Source organism: Eubalaena glacialis, chromosome X, assembly GCF_028564815.1.
Source record: "Eubalaena glacialis isolate mEubGla1 chromosome X, mEubGla1.1.hap2.+ XY, whole genome shotgun sequence".
Taxonomy (NCBI): domain Eukaryota; kingdom Metazoa; phylum Chordata; class Mammalia; order Artiodactyla; family Balaenidae; genus Eubalaena; species Eubalaena glacialis.
In genome coordinates, this window is record NC_083736.1 from 85,293,827 (window position 1) to 85,310,881 (window position 17,055).

Sequence of the window (17,055 nt, forward strand, 5' to 3'; positions counted from 1 at the left end):
GTCAATTATTAAATTTTCTGACCATACTTCATTGTCTTGATAATACGAACATGTAGCATTGGCCAATAAGCAAGCTTACTTAACATTTTTATGATAATTAGCTGTTATGTGTTACAATTTTAATAACATGATATTTATTTTCAGACATACCTTCTAAATTTTTTTAAATTAACTCTGACACTCAACTAAGTAACTTAGGTCTTTATAAACATTATGTCAAGTCACTAGGGTGTCTGTACTCTCAATACACGTTTTTCCTAATCTGTGTGTCATCTGTCACACAATGCCTCTCTTACCTCTTGGAGTTCTTTAGGAACAATTAATAGTTGGGGCAAAATATAATTCTTTTATTCAAACAAGGATAGCATCATTTTTTTTCTTTCATAAGTTTTACTTTTTCTCTCATATTTGTCTTTAAATGTTTAGATATTAAAAAAAGCTGAACATTAACTTTTGGGTGGGAGTTATATGACTAGAAGGAAATATTTTTTCTCAGTTTAATTAGCATAGATATACTTTTAATTTTTAAATATAAAGGATAAAACCATAGTAGAATATACCTTTATAATCCACCACCTCTCCCCCTTACAAGAAAACAAAATTAAAAAAAATTTTTTTTTAAATGCCAGTTGATAGACAAATGAATAATTTGAAATGGAGGTAGAAAGGCAATCTATGACATCAATCTTCAAAGGGCAAATGAATGTAAAAGAAACAGTGACCTCTTGAAAAACCAAATCCAATTAGAATTTTAACCACATTATTATTCCTATGCCTGAAATAAGCATAATGGGACAATTTCAGAAATAATTTTTGAATTTACTGAATTTTGAACTGGTTGTGTTCTTGGTCTACTTGTAACTAATTTCAAGATAGTTTCTATGATAAGAAATCTCTAGTTCATAATCCTCATTGTTTCTTTTGTACTTACCATGCGTATTGTATTTGTGAACCTGGCTAGAAATTCCTCTACAAAGAAAAAAAATAAACGGAATCAACGAATGTCACATTAAATGGTGGTATAGTGAGAATGAAGGCCAAGCGATACTCTTGAGTACTTAATGTTTACATTTAAGAAAATTATAACCTCAAAGTATCGCCCTTCATTCACCCTATGCTTTAACCAGTTGGGCGACTGTGGTTCCTGCAACATGAACAACTTTGTCCTGTATCCTTCTTTTGGGGAAAATTTATTCTCACCTGATATCCCTTGTCTTTGTCCCTAAGTGTCACCTCTGCATGACCTGCATGACTTTTTTCTGTAATGCCACATCAACTTTCTCTACCAAGCATTCTCCTTTGACTTTCCCCACTTAGATGAATATTCCTTCCCTTCTCTCTTATCTACCACAGTATATTGTTGCTGTTACTCAATTTATCATAATCCGGTGATTATATATATATATGTGTGTGTGTGTGTGTGTGTGTGTGTATGTGTGTGTGTATATATATATATATATATATATATATATATATATATATATATAATTAGACTGTAAGCTCTTTGTGAGCAGAAACCATACAATGTATCATTGTCACAGCATCTACTCAACTGGTAAATACGGTAGTTCCTCAGATCTCTGTGTTAGGCCACTATCTACTTTTCCTCCATGATCTCTCTTCATGTTACTTCCTAGGGCGTTAAATACCATCTATATGCTGATGACTCTCCTTCATCTCTCAACATGTGTATCTAACTGTCTACTTTACATCCACACTGGCATAAGTCACAGGTACCTTAAATTTTAACTCCCTTGCTGTGGTGCCAAGCCTAGTTCCTCCTTCATCATCCCTTTCTCAATAAAGAGTGCAAACATCAGCTCAGTTTATCTCTATTTCCCCTACTCAGCTTCCATTCAGTCCGTCACCAAACCCTATTGATTCTGTCTCAAAATTCTGTCTTACTCATCAATTTCTAATCATCTGCACTGCTTCCACATTAAACCAGGCCATTGTCAACCTACTATACACTCTGTACTACTCTCCTAAACAGTCTCTGCAACTAAAATTCTCACATCTCTTCACAGTTTTCAGAATAGCTAGAGTGATGTTGAAAAATATAAATCAGATTAGGATGACTTTCCAATGCATTTAGAATAAGCAACAAATCTTTACCATGATTTACAACACCCTACATGATTTGACTGACTCTTCTCTATGTCATTAACTTCATTTTATTCCCCTTTCCTCCTTGCTCAATATATATTCTAGACACATTGGCTTCCCTTTTTTATTTTTATGAAATAAGGCAGGCTCTGTCCTGCCTCAGTGTCTTTGCCCTTGCTATGCTTTCTTCCTAGGACACTGCTGCACCCTCTATTCTCAAACTTCAGGTTTCCGCATCCTCAGAGAAACTTTCCAGAGCCTACCTCTTAAGTAGATTCATCTTAATACCTCATTCTTTTCTTTCCTCTATTGTCTGTGTCACACATTGTAATTAAGGTGTACTTCAGGGATTACAAATTCCAGCGCCACAGAAGCCAGTCAGGTAAAATAAATGGGTAAAATGGGTCTGCTTATAAAGCTGAATGAGGTATGGCAAGGACTCTGGCCAGCTGGATATTACATTCTGGGTCTAAATTGGGCAAATACAGTGTGGTACCAGGCCATTTGTAAATAGGACTGTGATGTTGGAAATATTCTAAGGTCTTCAAAAAAAAAGTGGACTCTAAATTCCATATTTTTTAATGTGGTAAAACTATATTTTTGGAACAATGTATAGAACAAACAAAGCATGCCTGCAGCCCATATCGGGCCCTGGGCCTTCAGTTTGTGACCTTTGATTCATTCACCCATTTGTTTTCCTGTTTGTTGCCTGTCTTACCTGCTAGATTGTGCACTCAGAGTGGGTCAGGGAATATGTCTGCCTTGTTCATAACTGTATCTCCAGTGCCTAACAAGTATCTGGCACATAATATGAACTCAGTAAATATTTATTGCATGAATGGATGAACATATTTGAATTTTATGCACATACTGTTTTATCATGCACTCTGAATGAATGAGTAAAACTGAAATTTAATATTGAATTATTTGAAAAGAACAATGCAGTAGAGGCAGGCAACACTTAGTTTCATGAGCCACTATGGATGGTTCTAATCATATATAAAGATATATTAACAAGATAATGCTTATAAATATATCTTCAACATAAGCAATATTGTGCTCTTTCAGTCAAAACAGTAGAGTTACTAAAATTGCAATGTTATATGCATCAAAGAAAGTTATTCATATTGGTTGTATGTGTTTTACATTCCTATAAAAGTCTCGAAAAGTGACATTGCCACAGGCATACTGTTCTGTATTCAAACACAAAGGAAAGTTCTATTTGGCATTGTTACACAGGTGTAACTACAAGTAACAGAACTGATTTTGATGACTTAGTTATTGAATTCCATCTCTTTGCTTTATAGGCACAGCCTATAGCAGTAGGAAACAGTGGTTATTGCAAGCATCTTAAATGAAGTTTTTTTAAATGAACAAAACTATTAGTAACCTAATGATAAATGCCTGCTCTTTACAAAGGATGTTACAATAAACTAAAAGTTATAAGAAATTTGCTCATTTTTTTCAAATGTAAGCTTAGTTATAATCTGACCTTTCTGAATCAGTTCAAGAAGGCCCCAAACTAACTCTTAACAATTAAAGAGGAATAGTATATATGTCAATCATACCTCCATTAAAATGAGTTAAAAAAATAGGCTCACCTCATAACTTAAAAAAAGAAGAGGACTAGCTGTTTCCTAAACACATCTGCATTTTTATTCTCCTATTGTTTAAAAAGAACCCTTACATTTAATTAAATATATCATGACAATCACAGATTTTTAATTAAACACTGAAAATATAAGTATTCCCTCTTTTGATTTGGAATTGAATTTTCACCAGAATGAAGATCTGTGTGTGTATGTCTATATGTATTAGGTTAGATTTTAAGGGAAAAAAGTTTAAAGTGTGAGAGAATGTAATTTAAAGAATAATATCTTAAAAAGTATGCTTTAGGAGGAATATACATTTTTTTGGTTTTGTTTGAACTATGTAAACAAAGTTTCACTGCTAATGATGTCACTATTTCAAACAGGGAAGCTGAATTTTGTTGCCAAGTAGCAAGATTTTGATTAAATATATCATTTGATTCCATTCTAACCCAAGATAAGTCTTTTCTTTTTCATTTTAACCTTTCTTAATGGGCATATCTGATACAGAAATGCTTATAATTGTTTGAAAACTGATTCCATGTTGATGAATGAAAACTTTTTCAGCCTAAAGTGATAAAATGAAATGTGTAGGCCTAATTAATTACTGCTTCTGAGAAGCATATATATTTTATCTGATGCATTCATTGCCAAGCCACTGAGTATATTTATTACTAAAATGTATAGTTATTAAATTTTTATAAATATTAATAAGTATCTATAATATTCCATGTAATTTTTTCATATAATTTATTAGTGTTCTCATTTTTCTTCAATATAGAAGTTGATACTGAGTGACTTACCTAAATTGCAAAAATTTTAAATCTCCCTATTCCTGGATTCATTTGTTTTATTTCCTCCACTGTTGAATTAGACTGATTACCTTCATTGTATTTGGTTATAATTATGCTGTAATTTTATTTTGATAATTAAAATATTAGTCTTAAATCCTTTATGGAATAAGGCAGAGTTTAAATAAGTGATTTAAATGTTGCATCAGAAGCAGAACGTACCCACCCTTCCCTCTTTTTTTTTCCCGCTTAGTTGTATACTTCAATCCAAATGTAAAATATTGTCAATGCAGAGCTATTAGTTTTATGTTACTGTTATTGTGATTACTGAATCAGATTGGGCTCAGGTAGAAGTGGGGATCTGGTTATTAGAAAAGAATAAATAGCCAAAAGTGTTATTTGGTCTCAGTAGAGAATATTTTGATTTGAATTAGGCTCATTCTCTATGTGGTGTGTGAAGATTTGTAAGTAGCTTCTTCAAATCTCTAGTCTTGAAACTCAGGCACCAATGCATCTCCAAGTAAGGTGTTGCAATTAATTATAATGAATGTGGGAGCAACTTGAGAAAACATTAAATGCTATACAAATGTAAAACATTCTGGTGGGAGTCTGAGCTCAGTAGTAGTTACAGAAAAAGAAAAGAAATCATTGTTCTGACATCTCTGAATTCATTCTCCTGGGGTTTGAGTCAGTCAGCAACACACTTGGGTGAAGAAATAATGTTCTAGGAATTATGTGTGCCTTGGACAGGGAAGGAAGACCCAGATAACTAAAAACAGTGTTTTTACCAGAAATCTCTCAGTATTAGCTCTTTAAGATGATTCCTGGGTCATCAGAAAATATTTTTCACAAATTAGATAGATAATTGAACAGAGGACAGATTATTTGTCAAAATTCATTTCACATTTTCTAATACAATGATTTGCTATGAAAAGAACATATCTTTACAGGTGATATCATCAGTATTAGAAGAGTATAATGTTCCAAACATACATACTTAAGAGCCCAAATACAGTACATTATAGCTATTATAGTTGTCATTGTTGGAATTGGTGTTGCCCTATATACCCAGAAAATAAGTAAATTAATAAAAATAATGAATTTTTCTTATTTTTATCCAGTTATTATATAGAAATCAATACCATAAATAGTGTATATTTCTGTATTAATTCCTTAACATTGTTCTTTAAGATAGTTTTGTACTGGTAGAATGTAACTATTTTATGAGTAATATAGCTCATATATATCTATAAACATTTTCAAATTTAAGATCTCGTTTCTTAATATTATCTACATCTTACTAGAAGAATATATATTATATGTAATATACGCATTTATATAATACTAGGAAAAGGAAAACAAAATTTTGAAGATAGGTAATTTATCAAATAAAAGTGTTGCACATATTGGCAAGATTCTTCTTCGTACTTTTGTTTGCAAACTATTTCACATATTTACTCTGTGCTCCTATTTCTTAAAAAACTCCCTTGAATAACCATCGAGTCTGAGCCACATTTTAATGTATTCCTACTAGATCAGCAGACAAATTGTCATTAGTTTATATCCTTTAAGAAACTTTTATTGTTAACTCGGTTTTAATATTATTGTAGAAAAAATCTGGCATTTAAATTTTCTTTGGGATACTTAGCTTTTATATTGTATAACATTAATTATGATTAGTATTTCTAGTTCTTTGTGATCAGAATATGTATTTTTATGTTGATGAAACATATTACATCATCACTGCTTGATATAGTCAATATTCACTTTTTTTTGTAAATCAGCTATAAACTTTTTTGATTTTTATTTTATTTAATTTTTTATACAGCACTTTCTTGTAAGTAATCGATTTTATACATATTAGTGTATATATGTCAATACCAATCCCCCAATTCATCCCACCACCACCCTCCCGCACACTTTCCCACCTTGGTGTCCATACATTTGTTCTCTACATCTGTGTCTCTGTTTCTGCCTTGCAAACCAGTTCCTCTGTACCATTTTTCTAGATTGCACAAATATGCGTTAATATATGATAATTGTTTTTCTCTTTCTGACTTCTTTCACTCTGTATGATAGTCTCTAAGTCCATCCACCTCTCTAAAAATGACGCAATTTCGTTCCTTTATATGGCTGAGTAATATTCCATTGTACATATGTACCACATCTTCTTTATCCATTTGTCTGTCGATAGCATTTAGGTTGCTTCCATGACCTGGCTATCATAAACAGTGCTGCAATGAACATTGGGGTGCATGTGTCTTTCTGAATTATGGTTTTCTCTGGGTATTTGCCCAATAGAGGGACTGCTGGGTCATATGGTAATTCTATTTTTAGGTTTTTAAGTAACTTCCATACTGTTCTCCATAGGGGATGTATCACTTTACATTCCCACCAACAGTGCAAGAGAGTTCCCTTTTCTCCACACCTTCTCCAGCATTTGTCGTTTGTAGATTTTCTGATGATACCCATTCTAACCGGTGTGAGGTGATACCTCATTGTAGTTTTGATTTGCTTCTCTAATAACTAGTGATGTTGAGCACCTAATCATGTGCCTCTTGGCCATCTGTATGTCTTCTTTGGAGAGATGTCTATATATGTCTTCTACCATTTTTGGATTGGGTTTTTTTTTTTTTTTTTTATATTGAGCTGCATGAGCTGTTTATATATTTTGGAGATTAATGCTTTGTCCGTTGATTCGTTTGCAAATATTTTCTCCCATTCTGAGGGTTATCTTTCCGTCTTGTTTATGGTTTCCTTTGTTGTGCAAAACCTTTTAAGTTTCATTAGGTCCCATCTGTTTATTTTGTTTTTATTTTCAATTCTCTAGGAGGTGAGTCAAAAAAGATCTTGCTGTGATTTATGTCAAAGAGTGTTCTTCCTAAATTTTCCCCTAAGAGTTTTATATTGTCCAGTCTTACATTTAGGTCTTTAATCCATTTTGAGTTTATTTTTGTGTATGGTGTTAGGGAGTGTTCTAATTTCATCCTTTTTCATGTAGCTGTCCATTTTTCCCAGCACCACTTACTGAAAAGACCGTCTTTTCTCCAGTGCATATCCTTGCCTCCTTTGTCAAAGATTAGTTGACCATAGGTGCGTAGGTTTATCTCTGGGCTTTCTATCCTTTTCCATTGATCTATATTTCTGTTTTTCTGCCAGAACCATATTGTCTTGATTACTGTAGCTTTTGTAGTATAGTCTGAAGTCAGGCAGTCTGAGGCCTCCAGCTCCGTTTATTTCCGTCAGGATTGCTTTGGCTATTTGGGGTCTGTTTTGTCTCCATACAAATTTTAATACTTTTTTGTTCTAGTTCTGTAAAAAGTCATTGGTAGTTTGATAGGGATTGCATTGAAACTGTAGATTGCTTTGGGTAGTATAGTCATTTTCACAATATTGATTCTTCCAATCCAAGAACATGGTATACCTCTCCATCTGTTTGTATCATCTTTAATTTCTTTCATCAGTGTCTTATAGTTTTCTGCATACAGGTATTTTGTCTTCCGAGGCAGTTTTATTCCTAGGTATTTTATTCTTTTTGTTGCAATGGTAAATGGGAGTGTTTCCTTAATTTCCCTTTCAGATTTTTCATCATTAGTGTATAAGAATTCAAGAGATTTCTGTGCATTAATTTTGTATCCTACAACTTTACCAAATTCATTGATTAGCTCTAGTAGTTTTCTGGTGGCATTTTTAGGATTCTCTATGTACAGTATCATGTCACCTGCAAAAAGTGACAGTTTTACTTCTTCTTTTCCAATTTGTATTCTTATTTCTTTTTCTTCTCTGATTGCCATGGCTAAGATTTCCAAAACTATGTTGAATAATAGTGGCGAGAGTGGACATCCTTGTCTTGTTCCTAATCTTAGAGGAAATGCTTTCAGTTTTTCACCATTGAGAATGATGTTTGCTGTGGATTTGTCATATATGGACTTTATTATGTTGAGGTAGTTCTCTCTATGCCCACTTCTGGAGAGTTTTTATCATAAATGGGTGTTGAATTTTGTCAAAAGCTTTTCCTGCATCTATTGAGATGATCATATGCTTTTTATTCTTTACTTTGCTATTATGGTGTATCACATTGATTGATTTGTGTATATTGAAGAATCCTTGCATCCCTGGGATATATCCCACTTGATCATGGTGTATGATCCTTCTAATGTGTTTTTGGATCCTGTTTGCTAGTATTTTGTTGAGGATTTTTGCATCTATATTCATCAGTGATATTGGTCTGTAATTTTCTTTGTTTGTAGTATCTTTGTCTGCTTTTGGTATCAGGGTGATGTTGGTCTCATAGAATGAGCTTGGGGGTGTTCCTTCTTCTTCAATTTTTGGAAGAGTTTGAGAAAATTGGGTGTTAACTCTTCTCTAAATGTTTGATAAAATTCACCTGTGAAGCCATCTGGTCCTGGACTTTTGTTTGTTGGAAGATTTTTAATCACAGTTTAAATTTCATTACTAGTGATTGGTTTGTTCATATTTTCTATTTCTTCCTGGTTTCGTCTTGCAAGGTTATACCTTTCTAAGAATTTGTCCATTTCTTCCAGGTTGTCGATTTTACTGGCATAGCATTGCTTGTAGTCGTCTCTTATGATGCTTTGTATTTCTGTGGTGTCTGTTATAACCTATCCTTTTTCATTTCTAATTTTATTCATTTGAGTCCTCTCCCTCTTTTTCTTGATGAGTCTGGATAAAGATTTATCAATTTTGTTTAACTTCTCAAAGAACCGGCTTTTAGTTTTATTGATCTTTGGTATTGTTTTCTTTGTTTTTATTTCATTTATTTCTGCTCTGATCTTTATGATTTCTTTCCTTCTACTAATTTTGGGCTTTGTTTGTTCTTCTTTCTCTAGTTCCTTTAGGTGTAAGATTAGATTATTTATGTGAGTTTTTTCTTGTTTCTTGAGGTAGGACTGTATTGCTATAAACATCCCTCTTAGAACTGCTTTTGCTGCATCCCATAGGTTTTGGATCATCGTGTTTTCGTTGTCATTTGTCTCTAGGTATTTTTTGATTTCCTCTTTGATTCCTTCAGTGATCTCTTGGTTATTTAGTAACGTATTGTTTAACCTCCATGTGTTTCTGTTTTTTACTTCTTTTTCCCTGTAATTGATTTCTAATCTCATAATATTGTGGTCAGAAAAGATGCTTGATATGATTTCAATTTTCTTAAATTTACCGAGGCTTGATTTGTGACCCAAGTTGTGATCTATACTGCAGAATGTTCCGTGTGCACTTGAGAAGAAAGTGGAATCTGCCTTTTTTGGATGGAATGTCCTATAAATTTCAATTAAATCTATCTGGCCTATTGTGTCATTTAAAGCATGTGTTTCCTTATTAATTTTCTCTCTGGATGCTCTGTACGTTGGTGTAAGTGAGGTGTTAAAGTCCCACCACTATTATAGTGTTACTATCGATTTCCTCTTTTATAGCTGTTTACATTTGCCTTATGTATTGAGGTGCGCCTATGTTGGGTGCATATATATTTATAATTGTTATATCTTCTTCTTGGATTGATCCCTTGATCATTATATAGTGTCCTTCTTTGTCTCTTGTAATAGTCTTGATTTTAATGTCTGTTTTGTCTGATATGAATATTGCTACACCAGCTTTCTTTTGTTTTCCATTTGCATGGAATATCTTTTTCCATCCCCTCACTTTCAGTCTGTATGTGTCCCTAGTTCTGAAGTGGGTCTCTTGTAGACAGCATATATATGGGTCTTGTTTTTGTATCCATTCAGTGAGCCTGTGCCTTTTGGGTGGAGCATTTGATCCATTCACATTTAAGATCATAATCACTATATATTTTCCTATTACCATTTTCTTAATTGTTATGTGTTTGTTTTTGTAGGTCCTTTTCTTCTCTTGTGTTTTCCACTTAGAGAAGTTCCTTTAGCATTTGTTGTAAAGCTGGTTTGGGGGTGCTGAATTCTCTTAGCTTTTGGTTGTCTGTAAAGGTTTTAATTTCTCCATCAAATCTGAATGAGATCCTTGCCAGGTAGAGTAATCTTAGTTGTAGGTTCTTCCCTTTCATCACTTTAAATATATCGTGCCACTCCCTTCTTGCTTGTAGAGTTTCTGCTGAGAAATCAGCTGTTACCCTAAAGGGAGTTCCCTCATATGTTATTTGTCATTTTTCCCTGTTGCTTTTAATAATTTTTCTTTGCCTTTAATTTTTGTCAATTTGATTACTATGTGTCTTGGCATGTTTCACCTTGGGTTTATCTTGCTTGGGGCTCTCTGCACTTCCTGGACTTGGCTGGCTGTTTCCTTTCCTATGTTAGGGAAGTTTTTGACTATAATCTCTTCTAATATTTTCTCAGGTCCTTTCTTTCTCTCTTCTCCTTCTGGGACCATATAATGTGAATGTTGGTGTGTTTAATGTTTTCCCAGAGGTCTCTTAAGGCTGTCTTCAATTCTTTTCATTCTTTTTTCTTTATTCTGTTCTGTGGCAGTGAATTCCACCATTCTGTCTTCCAGGTCACTTATCCGTTCTTCTGCCTCAGTTATTCTGTTATTGATTCTTTCTGGTGTATTTTTCATTTCAGTTATTGTATTGTTCATCTCTGTTTGTTTGTTCTTTAATTCTTCTAGGTCTTTGTTCTTTAATTCTTCTAGGTGTTTGTTAAACATTTCTTGCAACTATCAATATTTGCCTCCATTCTTTTTCCAATGTCCTGGATCATCTTCACTATCATTATTCTGAACTCTTTTTCTGGAAGGTTGCCTATCTCCACTTCATCTAGGTGTTTTTCTGGGGTTTTATATTTTTCCTTCATCTGGTACATAGTCCTCTGCCTTTTCATTTTGTCTGTCTTTCTGTGAATGTGGTTTTTGTTTCACAGGCTGCAGAATTGTAGTTTTTCTTGCTTCTGCTCTCTGCCCTCTGGTGGATGATGCTATCTAAGAGGCTTGTGCAAGCTTCCTGATGGGAGAGACTGGTGGTGGGTAGAGTTGGGTGTTGCTCTGTTGGGCAGAACTCAGTAAAACTTTAATCTGCTTGTCTGCTGATGGGTGGGGCTGGGCTCCTTCCCTATTGCTTGTTTGGCTTGAGACGACCCAGCACTGGAGCCCACCTGGCTCTTTGGTGGGGTTAATGGCGGACTCTGGGAGGGCTCACACTAAGGAGTACTTCCGAGAACTTCTGCTGCCAGTGTCCTTGTCCTTGCAGTGAGCCATAGCCACCTCCCGTTTCTGCAGGTGACCCTCCAACACTCGCAGGTAGGTCTTGGGGTCCCTGTTCCTTCCTCTGTGTCCTCATGCACACACTACTTTGTGTGTGCCCTCCAGAGTGGAGTCTCTGTTTCCCTCAGTCCTGTCAATGTCCTGCAATCAAATCCCGCTAGCCTTCAAAGTCTGATTCTCTGGGAATTCCTCCTCCCATTGCCAGACACCCAGGTTGGGAAGCCTGACGTGGGGCTCAGAACCTTCAGTCCAGTGGGTGGACTTCTGTGGTATAATTGTTCTCCAGTTTGTGAGTCACCCACCCAGCGGTTATGGGATTTGATTTTATTGTGATTGCGCCCTTCCGATCGTCTCTTTTTTGGTGTGTTCCAGAGTCTTCCTGTCGATGATTGTTCAGCAGTTAGTTGTAGTCAATATTCTCTTTGTGGTACAGTAGCTAGAATGACCTAGAAAAACGACGTTAACTCATTTAGTGCACAGATGCCCTGTTACAGCTTCTAGAATATAATTATCTGTGGAAACATATAGAAGAAACACATACACCTGCTTATTTGGACTGAATGTTGGAATGATTTCTCCTACCCTAATGTGAATAAATAGAGTTCCTTGCTTAAAAAAAAATGTTCATTAAGACTATAGCAATATCTACTTGGTTTACCTGTAAATCTCTAGGAACAAAGAGAATTCCTGGTATGTGATAGGTATTATAAAGATTTGTTGAACAAATGAATGAATGTATTGTTTCCATGGAGATCTGGGGAAATAAATTATTGCTTCAGAAGTATCATATGTTTCATATATCAACCTAAAAGTAGTTTTCAAGCTGGAGAAATTGAAGTCATTTTCAATTTTTAGAGCAAAAACAATCATAATATAGTGTTCATGTACCAAGTTAGAATATTTTCTATGATTTTATGAACTTCCCAGAGAAAATTTCAGTTATGAGTGCAAAGTACATTACCACTTAGCAGAATGTCCTCATACTATTGAAAACAATATATGTATGAATCACAGTATATACTTGAATTGATCTTACTGAATCATTGTCAGGACAAGATCATTTTCTAATGTGTTATATCACATCATTTGAAAAGTGAATAGTTTTATTTTATTATGTTAAGTTGTGATTAATATTTATTGAGTTCAAAAATATGTACAGTGTTCATTTCACCTTTCAAAGTCTTAAGGTCAGACTAAATATTTTATGGATTTGAATGTTAAATCAAGAGACAGGAAAAATAAATAAAGGTTAAGGAGGATTTACTTACATGAGACACAGCAAGAGTTAGAAACTTCCTCTACAGTCTGATGAGAAAATAACATACTGTGACATGGAATAATTTTTATTTCTTTAATTTCCAACTTTATTCAAAGTTTGCTCTAATCTAAAGCATTAATAGGAAAAATGAACTACTTTTGGATTAAGAAGAATTCATATCTTATTCAATTAGTAATTTAAAAATCTGACATATCTTAACATTTAAAAATGTCATCAAGTAAGTGCATATTTAGAAGCAAAACAACACAAATTCAGTATTCCTGATTTTGGCTTTTTGAGGGCTTCTTGAAAAGCCCTTTGCTTTATTTCAGTTTCTTGTAAAATAATTCCCCAATTAATGACATTGTACACTGATTTATATATGAAGAAAATATAATCATATCAAGTAGATATTTTACTTTAAAAATTATGGTAATTAGCTTACAACGTTGTCTAATGTCATTATGCTGACTAGTTATAACTTTCTCTACAAATTGTGAATGATTGTTTATATATATTTTGCTACTATCAAGTCCAAAAGTTTTCTTCACATTAAGCTTAATAAAATTCGGATACTTTTAGAGACTTATTTTGAAACTCTTCACAGATACCTGGTATTGTAGGAAGCTGTGAAGTTTCTTGCTATTTATTTTGATAAATGTATTTTTATTAAAAGCCACACACCTTAGGATATAAAGACAATATATATGGTCTGTACTTATAGATGGACAGACTGCTTCAGAGGGGAACAGAATACACATTCTGGAAATGGATCATACTTTCTTCATAATAGAACTGATTGCTATGATAGTATGTTTCAGAAAAATAGCCCTCAAAGAAAGAAACAAATGTTTTCTCAGAAGAAGGGATGTTTTAGATATTACAAAGTAACAAATATTTGGAAATAAAAATAAGATCCCTGAGAGTGTTTCCATACTATTAAAAGATGGTAGTCTGCTTGGATTTTGGTTCCACATTTTACTATGAACTGATAAGACAGTATATTTAATGTATTTTCTAATGTAATCTTGCTATTGGTCTTCTCTGAGTCCAGAATTTATTATTATCCTCTATCTGTCCCTAGCTTCAATGTAGCTTAACTAAAAGAGAGATTAGCATCATTCATTGTCTCATCACATCCAATTTGTCACAATGAGAGCTTAATTAAGTGCATTATTTCCATTCAATGAATATCTTATCCAAGAATGAATAATTTCTTCAAATATAATAACAGTGCTTTTTACTATATGGGCCATGATGGTTTTGTGTAGTAAAAGGTCCTGTGTGAAAGGCTTAATTTTTTTTTGCAAGTAAGGCACTACATTTTATTAATATTCTGCTTTATTATTCCAATAAGAGTGCTAGAATGTGTCCCTCAAGTGCTTGTGCAAGAGTAGTGTTTATGTTTCAGTGTAAATATTATTTTGAACACTGACCAAGGAAATTATATGTCTCTTGGAGAGAACAGTAAACAAGTTGTACCTACCCCATAACTCAGACTTTAGTTCCATGATTATAATGTACATATGTGTGTGAGTGTGTGTATGTGTGTGTGTGTGTGTGTGTGTGTAGTGGAATACATGAAGTCAATTGGAGAATTTGTCTTTTGAGTACAGTAATTGGAATGAAAATTATAATCTTGGTGAAGAAAATCTGAGCTTGCAATCTTTGGTAATGAGAAAGAAATAATGGAGCCAAGAACACACATACTGTAATTTGAAGATGACATAAGTAAAAAATGTCGTTAGCTCTAAACAAAAATATTTGGGAGTGGTGATAGGCTGCTCACTTGTAATTATTCAGTCAATAATTGGTTTTCATTTACAAATTACAAGCACATGGCAAAGAAGTCTTCTTATATGTTCAAATTAAGACACTGGAATGCTAATTAGTCCCACATTAGCTCTTAAGCACTGTTCATTAGCAAAGCAAAGAAATAAAAGTCAAACATCTTGTTGTGGATATTGTAGGTGACAAGTGAGCAAAGATTTGAAAGAATGAGGGAGTAAACCATGTGACTGTCTGGGGTAAGCTGATTCCCTGCAGAAGGAACAAAATTACAAAGGCACCCACTGTATGCCTGATGTAGCCGGCAAGATGATCAGCATCTTTGGAGCCGACCTAGCTAGCGGAAGAGGAGTAAGAGACGGGCAGGAGACACAGCACGAGTCAGCAAATTATGCCTGTTTTTGGACAGCCCAAGAGCTAAGAATGGTTTTTACATTTTTAGATGGTGAGGAAAAAAATCCCAAGAAAAATAATATTACTTCCCACGTAAAAATCTTGCGAAATTCAAATTTCAGTTTCATAAATAAAGTTTTATTGGCACATAGTCATGCTCATTATTTTATGTGCTGCCTGTGGCTGCTTTCGTCCCACAGGAGCAGAAGTGAGCAGTTGCAAAAAGCACCTTAGCCCCTGCAAAGCCTGAAATATTTACTATCTGTCCCTTTACAGAAACTGTTTGCTACCGAAACCCCTATTGTAGAGCCTTGCAGGCCATTTTAAAGACCTCAACTTTTAATCAGAGTGGTTTTTGAGCAGAGGAATGATATCAGCTTATTTCCTTTTAAAAACAGGATCCCTTTGTCTGCTACCTGCTGTATTAATAACTTGGTGGGGAGACTGGGGTGAGTGGCTTCTATTTTCTTTCTTCTTAAAAATGTTTATCTTCATAACAGGAAAACAAATCTTCTAATAGGTCTGCCTTTTCCCTCTGCTGGTTATTTTTCTTATACCATAAGCAAATATATACATAGACACCTATGTATACAAACATATGTGTACCAATATTGGTATACGTGTATGTATATGAAGTGTAATTATAAAATAATGAGTTGATTTTTGTTAAACTGTAAAATGAAGGGAACATATTCTTTTTTTGTCCCTTAAAAAAGTCACCTTGGAGAGCCTGAAATTCAAGTTGAAGAATGTCTGCAGTAGCAAAGATCAACTTCAAGTTACTTTAATGGTTGTAAATATGTGGTCCTTAGTTCCAGCAGGCAATGAAGCATACAGGCATCTCATAACATGTTTCCCTATATGCTTGGGTATATGAAGTCCTTTTTTTGGTAACAGATGTACTGAGATATAAATCACATACCATACAATTTACAGATTTAGTGTACAACTCAATTATTTTATTGTATTCACAGAGTTGTGCAACCATCGTCACAATTAACTTTAGAATATGTTCTTCACTCTAAAAAGAAGCACAATACCTGTTAGCAATCACCCCTGCCTGCCCCCCTCACCCAGCTGCAGACCACCACTAATCTATAGATTTTCCTGTTCTGAACATTTCATATAAATGGAATCATACAATATATGGTCTTTTGTCTCTAGCTTCTTTCACTTAGAGTAATGTTTTGTGAAAGCTTTTAAGTGGCATGCCCTGTTATAAAAACTGGCATACCCTCCCTCAGTTTTACTCTAGCATCAGAATTTATTTTCAGGACTTCCCTGGTGGTGCAGTGGTTAAGAATCCGCCTGCCAATGCAGGGGACACGGGTTCGAGCCCTGGTCTGGGAAGATCCCACATGCTGTGGAGCAACTAAGCCTGTGCGCCAGAACTACTGAGCCTGTGCTCTAGAACCTGCGAGACACAACTACTGAGCCTGCGTGCCACAACTACTGAGCCCGTGTGCCACAACTACTGCAGCCCATGCGCCTAGAGCCTGTGTTCTGCAACAAGAAAAGCCACCACAATGAGAAGCCCGCACACTGCAATGAAGAGTAGCCTCCGCTCGCCGCAACTAGAGAAAGCCCACATGCAGCAACGAAGACCCAATGCAGCCAAAAATAAATAATAAATAAATAAATAAATTTATTAAAAAAAGAAAAAGAATTTATTTTCATTTCCATAAATTATTGCAGCATAGGCACTTGGGGGGAAATATCCTTTAATATGTGCATTGGAAATACAGTAGCAAATGTGGTATATAGCATACTCTCTGAATATTGAAATAGCTTAGCATGTCAAAGCACATTGTAATTGTTAGTTCTTATAGTAGTTTTGGCTTAAAGAAGTGTCTAATGTATTAGAACCCTGAAATTAAAGGAACACAATATAATTATAATATGTAATGGGCGATCATTTGTAGTATTATACTCAGATCCAAATATTTAG

General features: G+C 34.4%; 1 protein-coding gene across 1 annotated transcript in view; it reads left to right on the forward strand.

Annotated features, from left to right (window-relative positions):
* The window catches only part of PCDH11X (protocadherin 11 X-linked), a 694,161-nt gene that overhangs the window by 273,914 nt on the left and 403,192 nt on the right, over positions 1–17,055 (forward strand). The window lies entirely within an intron of this gene.